The 12,349-nt window shown below is 38.0% G+C and overlaps 1 pseudogene across 1 annotated transcript; it reads left to right on the top strand.

Annotated features, from left to right (window-relative positions):
• Window positions 1–2,195: 2,195 nt before the first annotated feature.
• Window positions 2,196–12,234, top strand: LOC135649682 (autophagy-related protein 18f-like; annotated as a pseudogene). The gene is made up of 7 exons (XR_010501366.1): window positions 2,196–2,928; window positions 4,760–5,224; window positions 5,308–5,730; window positions 5,916–6,152; window positions 6,247–7,080; window positions 7,168–7,334; window positions 7,894–12,234. The product of XR_010501366.1 is annotated as an autophagy-related protein 18f-like (transcript).
• The last annotated feature ends 115 nt before the right edge of the window (window positions 12,235–12,349 follow it).

The raw sequence follows: 12,349 nt of genomic DNA, 5'->3' as shown, positions 1-12,349 counted from the left end.
TGAACTATAAAAAGAAATTTGAGAGGGACTGAAGTACAAGATTTACACATGGATTATCCTCTAGGTGCATTCCTAGACATGTGAGTTTCTCTATCAACTCAATTATCTTAAGATGATGGTTCTAAATCGATGTCCCCTTAACCATCCTAGCGCGAAAGAGATTCTTGGATATTTCATATCGTTGAGTCCTTCTCTGTTACTCAAACAATTTACAAAGATGCAGGAGTATGGATCTGACGTCCATCTTTTTATGCTACCTCTATAATTCAAGAGTTATGGAGCCCAACATATAATATTGAGCAACTTGCTCCTTCCATAAGAAGATGATGTGATAATTTATGTTTTTTATTCTCTCTCATGTATTTGCATTTCCGTGGAAAATTTTATTTGCCAGATCAATCCATTACATATTATATTAAGATAGATGGTTGGAATTAATGAGGTTGTCATGAATGATAACCATTAGGATAAAGAAAATTAATGAGGTTTCTAAATGTTAACATGCACACAATATTTTATATATATATATATATATATATATATATATATATATATATATATATATATATAGAAAATAATTTAAGAGCATTCTCAAACAACAGGAAATAGAGGATGGCGAAAAAAGGTTGAAGAGGACTCTTTTACGTTTTTGTATTTGAGTCTGATTTAAATAAATGGAGGATATAGAGATCATTCCTTAGCTGCAAAGAGGACTTGAAGATAGAAGTTTCTTTAATTTGATGACAGGTTGTGTGAGTTCAATCACAAGTCAACTAAATACAAATGTCTCTTACAGTAAAGGAAATCTCAAGCAAAAATAACATAGCATGAACACTTGTGTAAATACATCATACTATAAGTGCAAAACAATATGAAATTACTGACAGATAGTAGTGATATATAATTAGTAACACAAATCATTCTTATTGTGTGTTCATAAATGCCATATGAAACACCACAAAACTTCATGCAAAGAAAAAACACAAGAGTTGAAAATGCATCCCTTTGGAAAGAAACACTGACCCTTTTCCTAATCTTTTCCAAGGAAAAGGACTATGGCAATCAATCTGTTGCCTACCAACAAGCTGGATGCTTGTAAGAGGAGGTCTTCTCCTCCATCATGATCAAGTCCTTTGTCAACAAGCACGACTCTCGAAGAATATTTCTACGAAATATTCGTTGTTAAGTAACCATTTCATTCGGACGACTCTTCTAAAGCGACGCCTTCGCCCCAAAGCATTCAAGTCTCGCGTCGGTATCCTTCTCGGTCAACCCTCCCAACGCCCTCCTAAAGATTCATCAAACAAGATGGTTAACACTTCTATCCTTCTTCCTCTCTCATGGTCAAAAGGAAGGAAGCCACCAAGATCTGCCCCCTAACTAGTCCTCTTAGTTTCTCCCAGCCACCAACCCAATATGACGAATACACTCTCTTGTCATTTTTTTTATTTTCTCTTATTATTTGTTCAAATACACCTCTCTCTCTCTCTCTCTCTCTCTCTCTCTCTCTCTCTCTCTCTACATATATATATATATATATAATCACATAATTATTGTCCTTTTTCATCAATTAGTTTCTGATATGTGTGCAAATCCTTATTAGAAGAAACTTTTATCATAGCATCTGTCTTACTATTATTTGTTACTATCAAGTCAGCATGTATTAATGTAGTGCTGCTGCATTTTCAAAATATTTTTGAAGTTTTTTATTTTGTTTTTATTGATATGTTTCTGATATATGTCAAAGTTTACAATGATGTCTATACTAATTAATTATAAGGAACTAATTGAGAAAATTAGAAGGAGAATTCTATTGATTATTTATATTTTTATTTAAAAAGAATATTTTTATTATTGAAAACTTATTATCATTAATAATCTTTTAAAATAATAACGTATTATTTTACTATTTATCCGATTTTATTTTATTTTTTTTCTTTACCACAACCCTACTCTCCTTTACAATGATATGTGTGCACCCTTTTCTTTACCTTCTTTCCTCTTCTTATTATTATTCTTCTCCTCTTAATCATAGGATATATTTTAAGTAAGGATAATTAAGAGATTATAGAAAATAAAAATATGATTGATAATTAAAGATTATATTTTTATTATTTTTAAAATGATGGTACGAAATAAGAGCGGTTGACAATAGGAAAAATGAGATTGTCAGTAACAATTTCCGAATGGAAAGTAAAAGAAGGGCAGAAATCAGAGAGCCGTAAACGGGGAGCTCAGTATGTTTGGTTCTCTGATTACGAAGCGATCCTTTCTTCTCTCCTCCGTCTTCCTCATCGCCTGCCTTATTAAAGAAGATTCGCATTTCTCCTCAGCTCGCCTTACACTGCTTCTGGCTACGGAAATAAGGGAGCCCGTCAATAAAGCGCTTGCTTTTTTCGCTGATTCGGACTAGGAATCCGTCGAGAAAGCTGAGATCTTTAAGCAGGTTTCGTCTTTGTGGCTCCGGGGGCTTGTTTCTGTAGAAAAGATTCGATTTTGATTCTGGTTTAGTTGAGTTTATTAGTTCTTCTGGGAAAAGTTGGGGTTGTTTCGCACCTAGCTGAGTCTTGGGCTGTTTCTTGGTGCTAAAGAAAGGAAGAAAGGAACAGACTCGGTTTATGATCGGAAGCTGTTGTGAGATTAGAGCGCCTGGCGTTCACAGTTTGGATCTTTCTTCATTTTCTTGGGGATCCGTTGAGTGGTTTGCGGTGGGTGATGAGGAACGATGTGCAGAAACGTCAGGGTGGCGGTGTGCCGAGGAATCACCGCAACGGCAGTAGCAATGAGGTCTTATCGGTTCGGTCTTTGTCGAATTGCATGAGGATCGTGTCCTCCGCTGCGTCCAATGTTGCATCCACTGTTCGCAAGGCGGGGGTGTCTATTGTCTCCTCAATCGCCAACGGCCATGATGATGCGGGCCATGATCAGGTAGTGCATTCAGATTCCCCTTATCCTTTGTAAAAAATTGACCTTTACTTGGATTAGATCAGTTTGTTTCTTGTCAATGGTAACGACTTTCTTCTGTGTCGTTCGATTTGATTACATGTTTTTGTCTTGCGTGAACTCTTGAAGTAAGGAGTATGATGAATGTCATGAAGTAGCGGCCCGGATTCTTACTAGCTCTGATTGTTATACCAAAATGAGTAGCAATGCATGCATTTGTTATCAATTGTTTCTTCCTTGATGATAATTTGTGCTTCTTAAAAATTTTATTCTTTACCTTTCTGAAACCTCTGATGGGTAAAAGATTGCTTTTGATATGCATATCTTTAATGCTTTTCACACTAATTTCTAAGTCATTGCTATTTGACTGGAGTTCTTTTTGTACATTTGACTATTGAAGTAGGAATCATGGGTAACATGATTACTCCCGTTTTATCCTGGCTGATTGATCTTACGAAAAAGAAATGATTCTGCATGTACTCATATGATAACTGTTCATTTCAAATGAATGGTGTTGATTTATGATTTTGGAGTTAACTATTTAATTGTAGCACTGAAAAATAATTAGCTTATGACTGGTTGCCATATCTAGTGAACTATGTGAATAATAAAACTCCTGTGTGCACAATTTCATAATTCTGGATTTGTTGTACTTCATCTGTCAAATAATTTACTACATATTCCTGTTGTCACATGTGGGTTTTGTCACAGTATTAATTTGGTTAAATTTTCCAATGCAAGACTGTTTTTCACATAGGAGGAGATTGTCATTTGCAAAGTCAGGCTAGTTTCTATTGAGAAGATGGCCAGCTCAGTTTACCTCTAAATCCATTTAGCCTTTCACCAGAGATATTAAAACTGATAGAAATAATGAATTGATGCACCATTTTTGTGACATATCTTAACTTACCCTCTAGTTTTGTGCCTCTACTGTGTCTGGTATATCCAGGCCTCACCACACTGACTCCTAGCCCTGAACCACAAAATAACTGCTTTATGATCAAATATGCTGGCTACTGATGAAACTTGAAATTCGGATACATTTTGGCACCAATCCTTAAGATTGAAACCAGTAGTTCACCGCCAAATTTTAACTTGATTATCTATCATAAGTGCAGTAAAATTTATGCTGAACTGCTGTCATTCCATGTATTATCTGATTGATCTTGAATAATTTAGAAGAACAACCACCAGGTGGCATGGGACTTTGCTCAGACTTTCACATGCGGAGCTGTTCTGCTATTCTAACCCTTGGTGTCCTGGTTGCAATGTAGCAGCTTTAGTACCATGCCAAAGTTCACCATCCATGATGAAGCGACTTTCTGAAATATGAAGCAAAATTCTCAAGGATTACAAAACAGTGGATGTTATTTTGATAGCTTTATTTGTTTATACAATTGTACTTATATTTAAGCTGCTTCTAATCATGATTGAACCTATTTGTTGTCCATGCTTTTAATAGTTGCACATATATAATTCTGTGATGTTGATTTTTCTTAATGGTTTTTCTATATTGTGTTATTAAGCAGCTTAGTCAAGCTGCCAGTGCGCCTGAACTTCATTATTCTTGTAGTATTATATTCTGAAGCACTATTAACCAGTTATACCAGTAACTTGAGATGATCTTATATATTTTGGTTGAACTTTTTATCAATATTTCTAATTACCAATTTATGTAATATGAAGTGAAATATTAACATGCTTCAACCTAAGTCAATTTTCTGAAATAATAATATCTATACTAAATTGAATCTTAATCACTTGAAATGCTCAATGATAACTCATGTGCCTCCTAACTGTTGTTGGTGGTTAATAGGTGCTTTGGGCAGGATTTGACAAACTGGAAATGGAAGGTGATGTCCACCGACAAGTTCTCTTGTTGGGTTATGGGTCAGGGTTCCAGGTTTGGGATGTTGAGCAAGCAGATGATGTAAGGCAGTTAGCATGTAGACATGATTTCCCTGCTTCTTTTCTTCAAATGCAAAAGAAGCCAATTGCATTAAAGGGTCTAGTAGATAGGTTTGCAGATGTTCGTCCAGTGCTGATTGTGGTTGGGGATGGATACGTTAATGGAAATTTCAACAATTTTGATGGGTTTGGTTTTTCTTCTAACGGTTCTGTTGGTGGTTGTCAGGAGATGGAAAGTGACAATTCTTTGCCTACTTATGCCCATTTTTATTCCTTAAGGACCCATGAGTATGAGCATGTCTTGAAGTTCAACTCAGCTATTCTCTCTGTTAGGTGCAGTCCTCGAGTTATTGCTGTTTGTCAAACTTCACAGGTAGGCTATACTGTATTTTTTTTATAATTTTGTCTTCAAAGACAGAGCTTTGATGAACAAATTGTCATGATATTATTATGCAGATACAATGTCTTAATGCTGCAACCCTAGAGAGGGAAAATATAATTGTTACTAATCCTGTAGCTTCGGCATCTGTTGTTTCTGGAAGTATAGGCTATGGCCCACTTGCAGTTGGCACCAGGTGGTTAGCGTACAGTGGAATTCCAGTTCCAGTTTCAAGTAATTGCCCTGTTAGTGCTCAAGATGTAAGTCCTGCTACGGTGACTCCTTCAAGAGGTAGTCTGATGGCACATTTTGCAAGAGAATCTAGTAAGACACTTGCTGCAGGTTTGGTGACACTTGGAGATAAGGGGTTGACAACATTCTCCAAGTATTACACAGAATTTGTAGGTGACAATAATGGTTTTACAGTGCATGGGAATTCCAATTCAAATAGCAACAAGATCATGCATAGGGAACCTGCAAACATGGAAAATGATGAAATGGTATGATTCTTTTTGAATTTTCAGTTTCTTTTTTGTTTTTATTATTTCTTTAAATAATTTGATGGGTTATGTGGCCCGCAATACATGTATCAAATATGTTAAACATTGACTCTCTCTTAAGGAATATAATGTGTGTGTGTTGAACAAATTTGTTAAACATTGCGTTTTTCTTTCAACATCAACAGGTCATAGTTGAAGATATTGTCTCTAGATCAGTGATAGTTCAGTTTAGGGCACATAAGAGTCCTATCTCCGCATTGTGCTTTGATCCTAGTGGGACCTTGCTAGTCACTGCTTCTATCCATGGCCGTAACATCAATGTTTTTCGCATAATGCCTTCTCCACATTCAAAGCCAGAAGGATCAGGTGCAAAGGGGACTTGCATCCATCTTTTCAAGTTACAACGAGGCATCACAAATGCGGTAGATATACACTCACATCGCTTTGCACCCATCTTCATCACTCATGCTGAGTTCCAAACTTTTAATTGCATGAGATTATTGCTCTTTGTATCAGGTTATACAAGACATCAGCTTCAGTGATGACAGTAAATGGATAGTGATCAGCTCGTCAAGGGGTACTAGTCATTTATTTGCAATCTACCCTTCTGGAGGAGCTGCAGACCTTAAGTTCAATGAGCGTAATATTGCAAATATCTGCTATGGATCAGCTTTGACAACAAAAATGTCAGTTCATTTATCTCAGAATTCTTGCTCTTCAAAGATAAGTGAGCAGAGCCTTTATGGGTCTGGTAGTCCTGTTACATTATCAGCTGTATGCAGAATAAAGAACGGGAAACCTGGGTTTAAAAGTACCGTTAATGGGTTAGCAGCAGCTGGTACTGGTAAGATCAGTCCTTCGCCCGGGGCCATTGCTTCTGTTTTCCATTACTGCAAGGGTACTGGTCTTAATGCCAATATCAGCTCACTGAGAAAAATGTACTACTTTCTTGTTTTCTTTTCTTCTGGCTCTATCATACAGTATGTTCTTCATCAATCAAGCAGGGAGTATTGTGGCACTGATCAATCAGGGTTAAGTTCCATTACTAACGAGTTATCGCATGAAGCATATTCTAGGTCAGACGTTGAGGCACTTCAGAAATGGGATGTTTGTCATAAGCGGAACAGAAAAGATGGATGCGACAATGTTGATATATATGGTGATCATGGTAGTGGAGAGAATACTAAATTTTTATGTAAAGACACGAGGAAAGAGATTAGTGTGTATAACTCTGCTAGTGGTGTTGACTTGAAAACAAAGCTTGCTGCTAAACAAACTCCTCACTTGTACATATCTGAGTTCGAGTTGCATGTTCATGAAGCTTGGGTTCCCCTATGGTCAAAGTCTAAGGTACTTAGGCGTTTTCAATTGGGTTACTTCCTTGATGTTTCCTACTTGCATTCTGTCTCCATTTATTTACTGCCTCTGCTTATACAGATTTCCTTTAATGTGTTGATGGACCAAAATAGCAAAGAAGCCTACAGTGGTAATTCTGTTGGAGAAATAGAGATTGAAAGAATCCCATGCCGTACAATTGAAGCTAAACTGAAAGATCTTGTTCCAGTTTTCGATCATCTGCAATCACCAACATTCCAGCAACCAAGGTTCATCCTAGTCTTAACATCAGATATCTTTTTGGCTAATATTTATGCATTAGAAGAGATACTTTTGCAATGTCATCTCCTTGTTGCTTTCTTTTGCCATTACATTTTTACATGTCAATATAGTGTGGAAACTAAAATATCTTAAAATCCTCTTATGAATGTTAGCAATTAGAAGATCATCAAACCGATTCTCTTTGGATCATCTTGTGATGTCCATACATGCCCTGACTTCAATGTTGATCATATTGTTCATTTTGATAAATGATTACTACATCAGTTGCTAAATGAATACTACAGTATTTCTCTCATATTTGGCCTTAGTGAATTCTACAACATGTCTCTCTAATTTGGCCTTTTACTTACTGTTTCTTCAGCTAAGTTATTTGGTTGCACATTCTATTTGCAAAAGCTACTTTGCAGGTTTATCTTAATGTTGCTCTTCGTTGTCACATGGATTGAAATACTTGATGTTATAGATGCCTATCTTGTTGAGTGTCGCAGTCTGTCACTATAAAATTTATCTTTGCCTATTTAATTTAAACAATCTTTAATTTTTCAGGTCAGATGATTCTGACCTCATCCCGCATGGCCCACCTACATGCCTGAAGACAGGCTTGTCGGAAGTCGGGGAGCATTCACACCGAAGTAGCTGTAGTTCTCTTGACAGTGTGCCTGAAAATGCTGTGATAGCTGAGCTTCCCAATAGTAACAGCAACGGTGGTTGGACCCGCTCTTCACAAGATACTGACAAGGGCTTTCTAAGTAATCATACAGATTGCCCAAACATGGAAAGTAATCTCGAGTCTGTAAATAACAATGAGGGCCTGAAGACTGAGGCCTTGCTCGAGTTTGTAAATAACACAGAACCTGAAGCTGGAGACACACCTTGAGGACATCGATAATGGCAGACACCAAGGTCTACCTTGATCTCAGTTCATATAATGAATTTTCATTGAACCCTTGCAGAAAAATAGAGCTTGTTCTATTGTTTTACCTATTATACTTATTGAAATATCTCAAACTATACCTAGCCTTGTATGATGTATATCTTTTTCACAAGCAGCTATCGCGATGAACCCGTAGGTGGTATTTCACAGCTAATCATATGGTTATTTCCTAATTCTTGTTGCTCCTATAGCACATTTACTGCTACAGCTGCATTGATGATGTTGATAGTTTCTTTGTAACTGGCAGTTTAATTTTCTTTTTGTGCAGATGGCACTATCGAGAGGTAGGAATTTGTCAAGTATCAGGTGTTTAGCAGCTTTCTTTTCTTTCTTTTGGTCCCTGTAGGTGTTTAGCCATTGTTCATAGAGGCACATACATATACTGGGAATGTATAGCCAGGTGGGGTTGAACTTTGGAAGGGAAAGTTTCTTTTATTTTCCAGAACATTTGTGAATGAAGCAAATTCCAAGATTGCAATTCCAATGACTGTAGTGTATGAACCAGTGACTAGGCTTCTTCCTCAGTATCTACTTCATAAGAAGGGAGACTGATGTGATTTGTGTTCATATATATTTTGTTGTTATTCTATGTTGTCCTTCAGTATATATTTTTCTTCAGTATCCATTTGGCTTCTATGTTGTTGTTCTTTTACTTGACACCACTTTGAATATTCACCTTACATATATATCAATAAGAGAGAGAGAGGTTGGGAAATGGGCTCTTAGTGGGCCTATTAAGTTGGGCCTCACACATGATAGGCTTTCAGGTTCTTAGCAGTAGTCGAAGGCTCTAATGGCCCAGCCTCTCTCGTCCCCTCTTTATCTCTCGTAACTTAGTAGCGCTCCCACTCACCGTTTGGTCTCGGAGCCAATTCTCTTCTTCCTCCTCGGTGTCGCCGCCCTGGATTTAGTGCGAATTCCGCGGTTTCTGGCATTCCGGTCGGTTCCAGATCTATGAGGCAGGGGCCTCTCCACTCTGTGGACCGGCCCCTCACACGGGTTGTTGATTTCGTCGTCTTGATGTAGCTTGAGATGGGTGTTCCTGAGCAATTCCCCTGTTTGTTCTTCCAAGAAGGTCAGTTTTCCCCATCCCTTGCGATTTCGTCTGCAGTTTTGTATCCGATAATTAGATTTTCTTCATTTGATTATACTCGGGATGGACTTCTTTTCTCTGTCAAACGCACCATAAAGGTGGTGACAATTTTAGTACAGAACTCGAAATCTAATTGATTTCCACGGAAATGGTTCTGGTTGAATAGCGACGAAGACCCTCTGTTTCCTGCTTCAAAGGGCTTACCTTTGTTAGAAATAACTCATGAGATCTCGAGCATGTTCCTTATATCGAATAGAGATGTTGATGATAGATTTTGTTAGCAGTGCCATCCATGTTATCCACCGTCCCCAAATCGAATAACCTAAGGGGGGTCAGAAGATTGCTGTCAATTTGCTCACTATCCCGCTTGTGAGTTTGGCAGTAGGTATTTGATTGGGTTCAGCTGTCCATTTCAGGTCAAGGAAACATCTTTCAAGAAATTCACACCACATTTACAAACTGGTTTTAATTTACGCCTTTAGTTTGGGACTCCACGACTTTTTTGTTATAGTCCTTGTTGCCAACAGATATTTTTGATGCTCGAAAGACCAGCCAATATGAAGGAATTTTGGAGGAAACATTTGAAGCTACAACACAATCTGAAAGATGAGGAATTCCATAATTACTTTGAGAAATTTCATAACATTTCTTCAATCATATACGAGAGTTTACATCTCTGTTAACTATAGTCTGATTCAATAAAAACAACCGACTTGGTGTGCAGAAGAAAGCAGCTTATTGGATGAAATGTACTACAGTGGACTAAATGCATTATGAACTATATGATTCTTACTAAAACTCACAGTAATAGTCTTTATGTGTTGGAGTCAAAGCCTGATCATCTTCCTCAAACTTATACAGTACTATATTGGCTCTCGGAGATGCCTTTGGTAACATTGAGAGTTGCTGTCGTAGACTCAGCAAATCAATGTTATATCCAGGCACTACCTCTTCTACTCCACTGTCTTGTCCTTCACCAATCCTTTCTACTTTGTTGTGTCCTGGAGGAGTGACTAGCACCATGATCTCTAAAACAACAGCCCTCTGGAGAAGAAATTTCACCAAACTCATTTCGCACTTACATCCTTTGAACTTACACAGCTTAATCTGCCTCAGATGGCCAAAAACCACTCCAGATGGTTCTTGAACTTCTTCTGATGGATCATACATATAGGTCAGATCTTCAGGAATTGATGGAAGCTGAAAGGGAAGACAGATTTTAGTTACATTAGATAAAAAGGATCTGTGAAATGAAGATTAAGACATTGAGATAAGACCTACTTGAATAAAAAGTTTCTCAAGGAGTGGGGTGTGGCAGAGCCTGAGGTAGCCATAGATGTATTTGAGGTACTCACTGTTCATTGAGTCCATTAGCAACTGCAGTTCTTGCAGATTCGGCAACACGAGTGGCAAAAGTGCAGCATCGGTTTCTTCGTAGATGGTGAAACGCTGTTGAATATGGTCGATTAAGAATCATCAAGCCAGGGTGAATAATTGTTTTCTCTTAGTAAGTAGCACGAGATAGTATTACCATTAGAGTTGCCGAGCACACTGTTAGGATCTTGACTTGTGCAATATCAGACATCAGCATTGTATAGTCATGATAGGGTTCTGTGTGTTCCATGCCTATGGAGCTGATGAAGGCATCCTCCAGTGATGGGACAATGACATTTGAACTTTCAGATAAGTTGAATTCGCTTCCAAAGGCATATTCACCATAGAAGATGAAGGACTGGAGATGAGTAGCAGAAATCTCTATTTGATATGTATTCCAGCATTCTACGAAAGCTAACCTCCTAAGCCTGGGGTTCTCAGCAACCAGTTCGATCGATTCAAGAGACAGCCATTCCCTGAGGATCAAACTCTCTAAGTTTGGGCAGTTGGCTAGTATGAATTGTAGCACATCATTCGTGATGTCCACATCGGCAAGAGACAGAAATTGAAGGCCACTGAAGCCGGTAAATCCCAAAGGTGGTTGGACTTCACAGTGGCTCAAACTCAGATGTGTGAGTGAATTGCATGGGTACAAATGATCAGGTAATCTGAAAAACCGAGCTCCATTGCTGAATTGATTAGGTGCCAGATCAAAGCCCATGGAAAAGTCCATCTCAAGTGCTTCGACTCCCTTCGCGATCGAAAATGCTATCCAATTATTGATGTCGGGAAGAAATAAGTCGAGCGGGCAAAAGTACAGGCGAAGCCTCTCGAGCTTGTTACCTCCGTGAAGCTGTAGGATTCTGTTGACGACTGCCACAAATTCTTCTGGGGTTTTGTTGCTCGCAAATTCTGACCCGAAGTCTAAAGCAGTGGCAGAGAGCTGAATAATAGAATGGAAAGACTGGACGATGGACTCAGGCAACCCAGCTACCATCTCCATGGTTTCTCTCCTATATTACAACCAATTGATGCTTATCTGCTGCTAATGTAGTTCCTCTAATTATAATCCTGTAGGTGGTGGTTGTCAAGGGAAATCTTTGACCAAGTACTTTTTTCCATGAGAAGAATAGTGTCTGTGATGGACCAGGCATTCATCTAATTCATGTCCATTTCTTCCTGCACAAGATATTGCTGGTTTCAGAAATCTTTCAGAGGAAGATTCTGACATGAGTCCATGAGAACTTTCAAAAGCTCTGTGGAACGCTGAAGGTGGCCATCACCATGGGTGGCGGGTGTGTGAGACGTCAAAAATTATGTGCCTAAAATTAATACCTTGTGTGTGAGACTTGTAAGAGTTCTTCGACAAGTTGGATTGAGATTACTTGTTGCTTGTCTTTTGGGTGGATATACATGGATTCGTGAACTTTGTAGTGCTACAAGTAATATGAATATATCATCATCAAATTATTGTTTTTGGTGTAAATTTATGTCATAAAATTTCAAACCCTTAACTTAGGGTAAATCAGATGCACCACAATTATATAAATCAGATATGCCATGATTAGACTATTATTCATATGCAAGTCAAATATATTATT

The sequence above is a fragment of the Musa acuminata genome, chromosome BXJ3-9 (genome assembly GCF_036884655.1).
Source record: "Musa acuminata AAA Group cultivar baxijiao chromosome BXJ3-9, Cavendish_Baxijiao_AAA, whole genome shotgun sequence".
Classification (NCBI taxonomy): Eukaryota; Viridiplantae; Streptophyta; class Magnoliopsida; order Zingiberales; family Musaceae; genus Musa; species Musa acuminata.
This window is presented reverse-complemented; position numbering and strand designations above follow the sequence as displayed.